This window comes from Zootoca vivipara, chromosome 3, assembly GCF_963506605.1.
Source record: "Zootoca vivipara chromosome 3, rZooViv1.1, whole genome shotgun sequence".
NCBI lineage: Eukaryota > Metazoa > Chordata > Lepidosauria > Squamata > Lacertidae > Zootoca > Zootoca vivipara.
Genome location: NC_083278.1, coordinates 83,857,953 through 83,871,433, shown reverse-complemented (window position 1 = coordinate 83,871,433; position 13,481 = coordinate 83,857,953).

Here is a 13,481-nt window from a genome sequence, read left to right as displayed (position 1 = left end):
ATGCTGCTTAGAAAGGTTGAAGGGGCAGAGCTACTCAGAAGCACAATTTTACCTTCTAGTTTGGAACAAAATTTAACTCAAATGGTGACGATAATGTAGTTCGCTCCACCTTCTGGGAGACTGCTACAAAGCTAGCAGCTTCTCCAGCAAGAGAACATGGCTGCCCTTCAATACAATACAAGGCACAGAAATCTTACAGACAGGGAGATCTGCTTGTGCCCACAGTGGCCCACAGGCAGTAATACCAGAGAGGAAATGGGTCTGGCATATTTACTGTATATTCCTGCGTATAAGACTACTTTTTAACCCAGGAAAATCTTCTCAAAAGTCGGGGGTCGTCTTATACGCCGGGTCGTATTTCATATACGGCGAGTATATCCCAAACTCTATATTTTAACTGGAAAAGTTGGGGGTCGTCTTATATGCCCAGTCGTCTTATACGCCGTAATATACGGTATTTATGTATTTAATTATTAATAATTAAATACACAATTTAATAATTTTTAGAACTTTAAAACAGAACTGCCACATAATAAAACAGCAGATAAAAACCCCCAAGATCAGCAACAGCAGCAAACCAAATCTAGTCCAGATAGTCAAATCACCATCAAAAGTGCTGAAAACTCATCAAAGTTGGTGCCAGCTCATACAAAGGGTTAACCCTCCCTGTGCTCTAAATCATCATTGCCCTCTGATGGCAATTTTTAACCAAAGGAGTGGGTAGATCCATGGTTCTAGTTTGTCCCTAAGCCATTATTTTTAAATTGGTCTGGAATTTGCAGCACTGACTACAGCACTTTATTGTCCTGAAGATGTTTTCCTGCTTTTCCTTCTTGAGAACTAGTGATTGATTGATTGATGAGTCTGCAAAAAGAAAAGAAAGAAAGAAAGAAAGGACTGCCACCGTTATCAGGCCAGAGTGTAGAATATGGTTCTTCCTGGCCTTTAAAGATAAGCAATATAAAAAAGTTCAGATGGATTAGGTCATTGGTGAATCTAGTCTAGCATCCCATAGTGCAGAGTGGGCAGGCACAGGTCTACATGTGAAGGCAAAACCCCTCCTTCCCCCCTGCATGTTCTGGTCCAGAAAAATAAGTCATGTCAGACTAATCTGATCTCATTTTTTGACAGAATTACAAGCCTGGTAGATAAAGGGAACGCTGTGGATGTAGCCTATCTTGATTTCAGCAAGGCTTTTGACAAGGTGCCCCATGATATTCTTGTAAAGAAGCTGGTAAAATGCGGGCTAGACAATGCTACCATTCAGTGGATTTGTAACTGGCTGACTGACCGAACCCAAAGGGTGCTCATCAATGGCTCCTTCTCATCCTGGAGAGTAGTGACTAGTGGGGTGCCACAGGGTTCTGTCTTGGGCCCAATCTTATTCAACATTTTTATCAATGACTTGGATGATGGGCTTGAGGGCACCCTGAGCAAGTTTGCAGATGACACCAAATTGGGAGGGGTGGCTAATACCCCAGAAGACAGGATCACACTGCAAAATGACCTTAATAGATTAGACAACTGGGCCAAAGCAAACAAGATGAATTTTAACAAGGAGAGATGTAAAGTACTACACTTGGGCAAAAAAAATGAAAGCCACAAATACAGGATGGGTGACACCTGGCTTGAGAGCAGTACATGTGAAAAGGATCTAGGAGTCTTGGTAGACCACAAACTTGACATGAGTCAGCAGTGCGATGCAGCAGCTAAAAAAGCCAATGCAATTCTGGGCTGCATCAATAGGAGTATAGCATCTAGATCTAGCGAAGTAATAGTACCACTGTATTCTGCTCTGGTCAGACCTCACCTGGAGTACTGTGTCCAGTTCTGGGCACCACAGTTCAAGAAGGATACTGACAAGCTGGAACGTGTCCAGAAGAGGGCAACCAAAATGGTCAAAGGCCTGGAAACGATGCCTTATGAGGAACGGCTTAGGGAGCTGGGTATGTTTAGCCTGGAGAAGAGAAGATTAAGGGGTGATATGATAGCCATGTTCAAATATATAAAAGGATGTCATATAGAGGAGGGAGAAAGGTTGTTTTCTGTTGCTCCAGAGAAGCGGACACGGAGCAATGGATTCAAACTACAAGAAAGAAGATTCCACCTAAACATTAGAAAGAACTTCCTGACAGTAAGAGCTGTTCGGCAGTGGAATTTGCTACCAAGGAGTGTGGTGGAGTCTCCTTCTTTGGAGGTCTTTAAGCAGAGGCTTGACAGGCATATGTCAAGAATGCTTTGATGGTGTTTCCTGCTCGGCAGGGGGTTGGACTGGATGGCCCTTGTGATCTCTTCCAACTCTACGATTCTATGATTCTAGGTTGGACTGGCAGCTTACAATCTAGCCGCACAATTCCCTTCTGTTCTGGATGGTTTCTGGGTGTGAAGGGGTTATTAAAAGTATAATATTGGAATGATATGAGGACTAAAATATTGCTCTGAAGGATGTCTACCACACCATGCTGTCTGGAGAACTCTTTATTATATAGGGGCTATTCCAGCCTGTTCGGTTCAGTTCTGGCTTTTCAACCAGGCTCGTTAAGTTAATAAGCTCCTCCTCTTCACATATGTACCATTCAAACATCTGACAATATTTATCAATAACTAATATACTCTTAATACAACAATACAGCTTTCCTGTTAATTCAACCAAAGCAACATCTAACCATTCCAAAAACAAGTAACTTCCTTCCATTGCCTTAAAAGGAGCCTCTAATTGATAGCTTGATCCCAGCATATCCCTGCAAAGACTTAAAGGTTAATGGGACTCTGCCAGCCTTGCTAAATTCTCCGAGGCAGCTTCTCTCTCCTTGGGCCAGGCTGGACTGCTGGCACCTTCTGAAAGCAGCCTGTCCATCCTGGAATGCTACCTACTGAGCATGCTCCAACAGATGCCTCCTCTGCCAAGAGGAAGGGGAAGAGTCATTGCCACAGCTTCTACTGGGGAATACTGACATGCTGGATTTCTATTCAATATTGCTACTAACAAATACGATGACAGCAGCCTGGGTGACATGAACACAGCGGAGATTGGTGCATGTGTTGCTATTAATATATAGATATAAAGAACAGAGTGGAGACTGCCCAGGGCAAGGTTGAAGCTCTCAACTGGCAGCTTTATAAGTCCATTCAGTTTAATGAGGCATTAAATTATCATTGCATCATTGGGACAAATTAACATAATTGATGTCAGCATCGGAGTCTGAAGAATGACTTGTATCAAGCAGTTTAATAATCCAAACATATTAGATGTCTGTCTTAAGTAATTGCTGGACTGGGCTGGGGGTGCACCAGGCTGCCCCTCCCCTCTTGCAAAAAAAGCCTTTGCTTTGTGTGCTGTGCTGCTGGAAGGGTGCCCAAAATCCACCCCATTGCAAATCATGTGGCAGCTGATGGCTGGGAAGCCAAGATGCATTGCCAATTAGGGAAAGGGCCCCAGCCCCTTCCTTCAAGGAGACAGTGCAAGATGTGTCCTTGCGGGTGCCTTCTCCCAGGTTCCAATGTCTTGTGGGACAGGCCTTCCATCACTCCTCTTAAAGCGACAGTTCCACTGCCTAATACATCTCACTAATGGCAGCTGTATCCTGACAGGCATCTATTAATGCAAAAGAAACAGTTAGGCCAGGCAATTCTTTAGAAAGTGCCCTGGCTCAGTTTTGTGTTGAGGAGGCATTTGTGGCCTCAGGATGAGCTTGACTTGATGGTCATGTTACTTTAAAGTGCAACTGCTCCAGGTTTTTGTAGGCTTCTGGTAAAATGAAATGTATGTGTGGAGCCCTCCCCACTCCCCCCCCAACCTACATTCCCAACAAAGAAGAGAGAAATAATGCTACGGCAGAGCATATAAGAGCACAGAAGCATCAGATTTTTCAGAACTGCCGAGAGCAGGATTCTGTTGACTTGTTCTCATAGCGCTGACGCCCTTCTACCAGCTCCATGTAACAAATGGGTTTCCCAAGTATTTGGGACTTTTATAATGTGGGTTGTGTTTCATACAGGGCCGTCTTAGTTATAGAGGCTAGTGGTGCCGGGAACCACGGCGCCAAGTTCTGGAGGGCGCCACGGAAGAGACAGAGGCTGGACGTGGCGCCTCCCAGCATCAGCTTGCTGCCCTGCTGCTCCGCGCCCGGAGCCTCAGTCCCGCTGGAGGAGCCACCCTCCAGCCGCTGCCTGCCCGGAGGGCTGCCTCTTGCCTTTCCCATCAGCCCCTCGGTGAAGGGGCCCTCAGGACACGGCAGCAGGAGCTGGCGAAGCGCCAAGGCGCAACGCGGCATGCATGCTTCGCCAGACCCTCCCAGTGTGCAAGGGCAGGAGGTGGCCAGCCACCAAGGGCGAGCTCCGGAGCTGCCGCCTCTTCCATGCCGCCAGGGCCTGCACCTGTCCTGAGCGCAGCAGCAGCACCGAGGAAGGGAAGCATGGCGTGGGCTCCTGGGTGCCACCCGTGGCCGCTCCTCCTCGCGCTGCTCCTCCATGCACTCCCCAACGGTTTCGAGGTCCACGAGCAGAAGCCATCGCACCCCAGAATCCCAGCCGGGGTGCCCGTGATGGGGAAGCCGCGCACTTAAGCCCCACGGTGGCCATGGCTCTTTCCCGAAGGCCTCGCCCCCCAGCTTCTTCGTCCCCACCAGCCCTTCCACTTTTTAAAAAGAGGACTCTCTCTCTTTGCTGCCCGCCCAGAGAGAAACGTGGGGGGTGGGGTGGGGGCGCAGCAGGGGTCCTTGCGCCAAGGCGCCAGATAAGCTTAAGACAGCCCTGGTTTCATAACCTTGAAAATGAAGACACACTATGGTATTCTGCACATAGGGATCAAAGCATTGACCTTTCCCATTCTCTTCACTGCTGTGATGAGGGTGATGATTTGAACCTCTCATGCTGTCCCCAGAATGCATCATACTGGGATTCAGCTATGAAAGTCAACACTGTGCCAACAATGGCAAGCCCCAAAGTAAACCTACTCCACATCTTACATGCTGTAGAACAGGGACTCCCAGTTCCCATCATCCCCAGCCAGCATGGCCAGTGATAAGAGATTATGGGAGTCCAGCAACAACTGGAGAGCACCATGTTGGTTGTCCCCAATGCAGAATGTCCTCTCCAACCCACACTGTAATCTGAACCACTCTTACATGACCCAATTGGCACGTAATGTGTGCAAATAGTAATGAACTTGGAATGTCACTGTTCTCCATACAGTTTTCACCTTCCTGTGTGCTGAATGACAGCCACCTTGTGCTGAAGCGATAGTGTGAATAGCCCTGTCACTTGGTGGATCCTGTACTCTTCTCTTGAAGACTTGCGACCTGTCATTCCAGCTAATTTTATTCCTAACAAGTCAGGGTGTCCAATCTTAGCAAATGACTCCGATTGCCCATCCTTGCTGATGGGCGTTTTAGTCTGAGGCCATTAAGAAAAGCCCTGCAGAGTTGTCTGGTTTCCTTAAGGAAGAGACATCCCTTTTCCCACTTTCCTCTCCCCCTTCCCTGCCTTGTCCCTCAAACGCCTTGCATTCTTTTCCACAGACATATTACCCAAGTGCAACACAGATGATGATGAGACCCTTTGTGTGATGGATTTTTGTTTTTATCATAAAAGCTCTAAAAACAGAGCATTTTGGCTCACTTAATCATTTTGACAGATGACAATACTAAGTACCATTCCCAGACAGATGACACTCGACGGCTGACAATACTAATCCTACAGCAGCTTCTCAGGGGAGATACTTATTGTAAAAATTGACATCTATTGCACCCGGATGCTCATAACCCATTTAGCAACGCTGTGTTGTGCAGCATCACTCTTGACTCAAGGTTTCTGCTGCTGCTGAGGTTGGGCTTTGGCAAAACTGGCAGATCCTTTGTGTCAGCCGCCTCTCTGAAAAGCAGCTGAAATTGTGATGTATAGGGAAAGCACAGATGTTTGCTTAATGGTTATTTCCCCGGGGACTTCTGTTAAAGTTACTGGCAGCAGAGAACCGTGTGTGTGTGTGTGTGTGTGTGTGTGTGTGTGTGAGAGAGAGAGAGAGAGAGAGAGAGAGAGAGAGAGAGAGAGAGAGAGAGAGAGAGAGAGAGAGAGATGTGACAGTTAGCCATACATTTATTTTGTGCAAGAACATTGCAGAAGAAGCAGGGGCAGATACAGACTAACCCAAATGGCCCTGAAATGGATCATGCCTGGATTTGGGCTCACTGGAAGGAATTGCAATGCTTTGACTGACTGTGTTGGACCACAGGTTAATCAGATCTCTGGCGGTGATTTGTGCCTGATCCCTCATGGGAAAATACAGTGGAATGTATTTTTTAATGTACATTAAGCAACTCAGTTTGAAGTAGGGTCCAAAGTACATATAGCCTATGTAAATAGGGTTCTGCTGAAAGACAGTCTTAAAAATCTGATATATGATTTCAACATCTTGTCATGCTCCTGTAGAAACTGCCCACAATGGAAGAGTATATTTAAGGAATAAGGAATAATTTATTGGCCAAGTACCAAGCATACTTGGAATTTTGTTTCGACTACATTGCAATGTAAAAAAACGTACCTCATACAAACACTATTCCGCTTACAATGCAACAGCACAGCAAAGGAACCCCACCCCACAACTAGCCTCCCCTTCCACTACCCAACTATGAGTTTAACAGTTTGGTAGCACAAGGGAAAAACCTGTTCCTGTGCCTAGCCATTTTTGTGTATAGAGTCCTGTAGACGTCCAGATGGAAGTAAATCAAACAGAAGATGACCAGGATGCAAAGGGTCCACAATAATTCCCTCTGCTCTCTTCCTAGCTCAGACAGCATAAAGTGTCTCTATTTTACGATTGCCTCAGCCAACAACATCTGCAGGGCACCCCATTGGCAAAGGCTGCCTTGCAGAATGTTGGGGAAACCAGAACCCTGAACAGACATACTCCTGTTGGCAGGGTGTGAGGATATGCAAAATATTCTGTTGTCTTGTATAATTAATGAAGGCCACGATGCGACAGATTCTGTGTCTGAATCAATGTCACTGCCAAAAAATAGTATTCTGAAATCTGGCACACTTTTTCAGTAACCACAGCTGAGTCGGAGGCAGCTAAAGCACCATGTTTGGCTCTTTTGTAATCTTCCATAGGTTGCTTTTTTGTGCAGGAGATATATGATGAGTGCCTCCTTCTTCCAATTCTGTGTAAACTCATCCCCCCCCCCTCACGCACACACACCACACCCTCCCTGCCCCCCACATCCAGCAATAGTGTTGTGCTTCTTACACAGGTCACAGAAAAAACATTCTCTCAGCTTGCCTGATGCTTGCCATATGTTGACTCCTTCCGAGATATATTTTCTCTCTCTTGATTTCTTTGATATATTCAGCATCACTATCCCCATATGGTATTTTGTAGCTGCTGCTTTTGTGTATTCCGGTGGGGTTTGTCTTTTGCCTTTCAAAGGTTTGTCGTGGAGACAATCCTTCGCAGAACAGTGTTGTGAGCCTGGTTCGTCTAATTATACTCGCTCATTAGAGATGCATCAGAGGTTTTGTGTTAAATTGCTGAGGGTTTTAAAAGCTGAATATCTGAGCAGCAAAAGCTGCATAAACACCAGAGAGAGAGAACAGAAGGCTTCTTGTATTGAAAGATGATGCACCCTGAGCCGATTTCTTTACACCTTCATTAATTGCAGATACCTCTGTCCAGCCTTTCTCAGCGCCAGATTAGAAGTGTTTATCAGGAGAGACTAGGACTGGCTCTCTCATTATGTTGGAGAGATGTTGAAGGATAGAACTGTGTATGCAATGTGACCAGCCCTTTGACCTCTAAGCAAGGTTGCTGAGGGCAGTGTGCTATGGACGGTGTTCAAGTGCTAGCCCTGTTAGCTTCTGTAACAAAATGTCTTGTCTGGCCCCTATAAAGTAGCTGGGGGAAAAACAAAGCTCAGGCTATTTGGCAAACTCCAGTAACAAGACAATTGGGAGCAATTCCTACGTGCTATAAAAATGCATACATGCCCAGGGGGTTGTGTGTATCTCCTTAGAACTTTGGTACAAGTGAACTCTTGAGTTTCCAATATGGCGACCTGCAACGACTAACAGAACAGGTCTCAGCACCTGGCATCCTTGGACAGCTGCCAGGGCCCTGGTTTTTTTAAAGCAGGGGCCACTGCTAATACCTGTCCTGGGTCCACCTGATCTAGCCTTTCTTTTAAGTCAGTGTTTCCCAACCTTGTGCCTCCAGCTGTTTTTGGACTACAACTCCCATCATCCCTAGCTAGCAAGACCAGTGGTCAGGAATGATGGGAATTGTAGTCCGAAAACAGCTGGAGGCACAAGGTTGGGAAACACTGTTTTAAGTTCCTACACTATGCCATGAAATTCAGTTCCATGAGATGCAGCGATGAGCACCAACTTGGATGGCTTTAAAAGAAGACTGTACAAATTCATGGAGGATAAGGCTTTTCAATGGCCACTCACCACCTGGGCCTCTGAATACCGGTTGCTGGGAATCACAGGTGTTGCGCTCAGGTCCTGCTTGCAGGTTTCCCATGGGCATCTGGTGGGTACTGTGAGAACAGGATGCTGGACTAGATATGCCTTTGGTCAGATCCAGCAGGGCTCTTCTTATGTTCTTACAACACCCCTGTCCTAGTGTCATCCTGCACCATCCTGGGATGTTAAAAAGGGTAAGTAGGCACAGCCACCCAGTGCTGTTATGGCAGCCAGATAAACCTGACAGAGAACCACCTATCCAGGGCCCATGCCAAATGCCCATGAAAATAGTCCCATGTTTTATAGGAGTGCAATATTTTCAGAACTAGTGACACCATTTGAAAATAGGGTGCTATTGATGCTATCCATTGGTGGAATGCTCTTTAATTCAGCTTCCATAAGTGCAAAGGAGGCGTGCAAAAAGAGAAACGACGCTAGCAAATTCCTCGTTTCTCCTGCATTCCTCTGCACCAGCTGCCACTTTAAAGGGTCCATTTAGAGGTGATTTGGTGTGGAGTGGACTCAGGAGACTTCAGAGGGAAATAGGATTAGCAAAAATTGCTGCCACCTCCTCCCTCCCCTCCCTTCCACTAACAGTTTCCGATAGACCAGGCTTCCTCAAACTTGGCCCTCCAGATGTTTCTGGCCTACAACTCCCATGATCCCTAGCTAGCAGGACCAGTGGTCAGGGATGATGGCAATTGTAGTCTCAAAACACCTGGAGGGCCGAGTTTGAGGAACCCTGTGATAGACCAAATAATTTTCCCTCAGTGGAAAGGCACAACTGGATACAGTTTGTGAGTGCTATTTATTATGATTGTAGCCACTTCAATGTAAATCAGGGAATGGCAACTTTTTCAGCTACATTCCCTTCCAGATAACCTTCTGAGGGCCACATGCACTGATGGGTATGGCTACAGGTGAAAGTGAATGGTGCAACAAATGGAATCATAGAATCATAGAGTTGGAAGAGACCACGAGGGCCATCCAGTCCAACCCCCTGCTAAGCAGGAAGCACCATCAAAGCATTCTTGACATATGGCTGTCAAGCCTCTGCTTAAAGACCTCCAAAGAAGGAGACTCCACCACACTCCTTGGTAGCAAATTCCACTGGCGAACAGCTCTTACTGTCAGGAAGTTCTTCCTAATGTTTAGGTGGAATCTTCTTTCTTGAAGTTTTAATCCATTGCTCCGTGTCCGCTTCTCTGGAGCAGCAGAAAACAATCCTTCTCCTTCCTCCATATGACATCCTTTCATATGCCTTTGTATTTTGCCTTTGTATAGTTGGGTGGTTTCTGCACATATTCACACACCTCTCTCTATCATCTCCTCCCACCATACGAGCAATGAGCTTGGGGGTGCAAAGCCACATCTTCTAGTGGGCAACCATGTGGGTGCCATCAGGGGCGTAGAAAGGGTGTGGCGATAGGGGCAGTGCGATCCCGAGGGTGCCATCACGGCTGCCCCCGCCCACCCACGCTGGGCGCCCTGCCCCTGCAGGTGGCGGTCCCCACCCCCAGAACGCATGCCACGCCCCTATGGGTGACATTTCCTGCCCCCAGAATGTGCGCCATGCCCCTATGGGCAGCACACCACACCCCCAGAACACACGACACGCCCCTACGGGCGGTGCGCCATGACCCCAGAGTGGTGCGCCTGCCCCACCCTGCCTGCTCTCCACCCCTGGTGCCAGAGTATGAAGCTCCGCCACTGGGTGCCATATGCCATTGGTGAGAAGGGCAATTAATGTCTTGTCTTTGACCATTAGGCTACTGTCCAGCCACATAGACCTCCACGTACATTGCTCCATTAAGGCAAGGAAGAGGCATAATTACACTTCAGGGAGTCATTCAAGCCAGGCAAAAGGAAAGGAGGAGGAGGCTGTGGAGCGGGACCAGTGAGGGGTGTGGCCTGGGGAGAGTTCCAAAGGCCAGAGAGAGATGCCTGGGGGGGGGGTCAGATTTGGCCCCCAGGCCTAAGGTTCCCTACCCCTGGTATACACGACACTTTTGAGGGCCATGTTAAATAATGAAATTTAAGTTCCTACCCCAAGGAGCTTACAATATAGATTTAGAGAGGGAGGGGAGGATGGGAGAGTGAAGACTCACAAGGGATGACCGTGTGGTTTACTCATAGAAGGTCAAATACAAAGTACTGATGGCTTATTGCAAATCTGTTCTTTTTGGCATCTGTTTCCCAGAGGGCAATATGGCTTTTTTCTCTGCTAGGTCCTTTGGAGTGGAGTCAGTCGGGGAGCAAATCAGGCAGGCGCCCTGCTGAGAGAGCCTGACCTTCTGCCATTAATTCTGATAGAGCTGAGAGCGATTGTGTCCACAAACCTGGTTAAAGCTGATGCAGCAGAAGAGAATAACAGTCAATAAAGCTCGCAGCTCACGCTGGCCAACAGCTCTAAGACAAAGGTGCCCAAGGAAATATTCATCATCTAAAGAACTTCAGGATCTGAGTGGCATGCTGAGTTATTGCAACGGCTTGTCCTTGCTAGAGACTTTGTTATAGCTAGTTTAAGATGCGGTGGGAAATGCTTGCTGGCTCACCCTTGTGACTGAACGGCATATTGCAGGACGCAGCTTGCTTCTAAGCCCAAGCTAATAGGCAACATCAAAGGAGCATCCCTCACTTCTGTTTGTGCAACTGCTTGAGAGAGTTGCATCACGTGGCATCGCTTTGGTGGGCCCTTGATGCTATCAAGAAGGAGGTTACTGTGACACATTCAGCCCATAAGGAAGATCATTATCATAGCGTGACATTTAATAATGCAGTCGATAAAGTATTAGCAATATTGTGTTTTTCATACCTTTTACAATTGATTCTGGGACATTTTTAATGGCATGCAATCAGCCTGAAGATCTTTACGAAAACAAAAAATGATTGCAAGGGAAGAATGTGCCGTGTAATGGATTAATAACAATACGGTAGTATATTTAAGCCAGTTCTGTTCCTCTTTAGCGGGCTACGCTTGTTGCTTAACTGTCTCTTGTGTCCATCCAGTGGTGTCCCTGAATGCATCCCTTTACTTTCCTCCTCCTGTATAAATGCAATGGTGCCATTCAGCAATGTGGGAGAAAGAAAAGTGCCACACTTGGGAGCCCACCCCACCCTGCCATGACCAACTATGAGATAATGGGAGGAGAATGTCCTTCCTTCCCCTTCTGAAGACAACTGCAGGGTTGTGGGAATGGGGCATCCCTGTCCTACACATTACACATGACAGGCATGGGGCCATTGAGTCACATCTTCGTTTCCACACAAAGCAGGCCCAAACCGATGCCTTACTCTGCATGCACCAAGTTGTTGAATGCTTGGGGGGGGTGGCTAGTGTTTGCGCCATTGTCCTTTTTATGTGTGCAAGAATGACTTTTATATGCAAAGGGAAATGTGTCCATTCCTTGCCAGGATAGAATGATCGGTTTTGAAAACAGGAATTCCCCTTGACTTAAATAAAAAGTGGGTTGCCAGTTAGAAGCAGCACTGGAGGACGCTCTATACAAATAAATATTTTTCACAAGAGTTTGAAATTGGCTCATAATTATTTGAAAAAAAATGCAGACATTACATTGTGGGGGTGGCAGTGGGGGAAGACAGCACACCACCTATGTCTACTCTGTGATGCACACCACCCCGATCTCCAAGATTTCAGCCGTTCCAGCATTCTGTTTCCTCAGAATGAGGCACAGAGGAGACTGTGGTGTCTTTATGATTATATGGGTTATGTCACATATATGCAACCTGAGTCTGTGATGGAGGGGCTCACAGCATCAGCACCTCAAAAGGGTCTTGCTTCTCCCATAGCCACAGGTTTGGATCCCAGCAGAAATCAGGCCTGGCTCTGACCTCCTGCTTTTCTAGCTTGCTGCCTTGTTCCCAGCTTCTACCTTACACACACCTCAACCCTCACCTCTGACCTTTGTCTTTCTAACTATCAGTGAGTTGAGGGAGGTGGACCCACCCATTTGCTGTCAGGCACAGAACCATTTCCTTTGTTACCTTAATAAGGTAAAAGGTAAAGGACCCTTGGACAGTCAAGTCCAGTCAAAGGCAACTATGGGGTTGTGACGCTCATCTCGCTTTCAGGCCAAGGGAGCCGGCGTTTGCCCACAGACAGCTTTCCGGCTCATGTGGCCAGCATGACTAAACCGCTTCTGGCGCAATGTAACACCGTGACGGAAACCAGAGCACATGGAAATGCCGTTTACCTTCCCACCACAGTTGTACCTATTTATCTACTCGTGCTGGTATACTCTCAAACTGCTAGGTTGGCAGAAGCAACGAGAGCTTATCCTGTCATGCAGATTCAAACCGCCGACCTCAGATTTAGGGATAGCTCTGCTAGTCCTGCTGCCAGCCTCCTGAGGTCTATTTCAAACTAACTGCTACACCACCACTTTCAAAGAAAAAGTCACTTATACAGGATGCACGTTGCAACGTAAGGGGTCGCCACCTTACGCCTTTTGTTTTCAAACCTCTCACATTATAAAAGCACTAATAGGGATTTCTGAGGTAACACTAAACCTCTCCACTCTTCCCTATAGCCTTATTGTAATCCCACTATCCCTTGTGGGTTTTACAAATAAAATGAGAGTACTTTTCCAGCCCAAACGTGGCCCGGTATCTTTTTAAGCTCTGGGGTGAATATGAGACTATTCTTAGTGTACACAGCAGTAAGGGGTTCTCCTCACTTGAGCTTTCCCCACTGTGAAGCTTTCCTCCCTCCCGAGGAAACTTTGTGTCACCCTTGAACCAGTATCCCTCTTCCTCCCCCTCTCAGTGCACTCAAGGGACAACAAACTATCCTTTCTGCCTGGAATAGGGGTTTTGTCCCTTTTAATGAGTATCCCCACCAGATGAGCAATAGATACCTCTGCTGGAAAGATCACACCGACGATAGTTTAAATGGCACCTTAACTTAACATTTAATGTCTTAAAATCTTAACGGTTGCATTCAAGTTTCATGTGTACAAGCATGTGGTTTCAATAGAACTGTTCTTGTTAATCATATAATTACA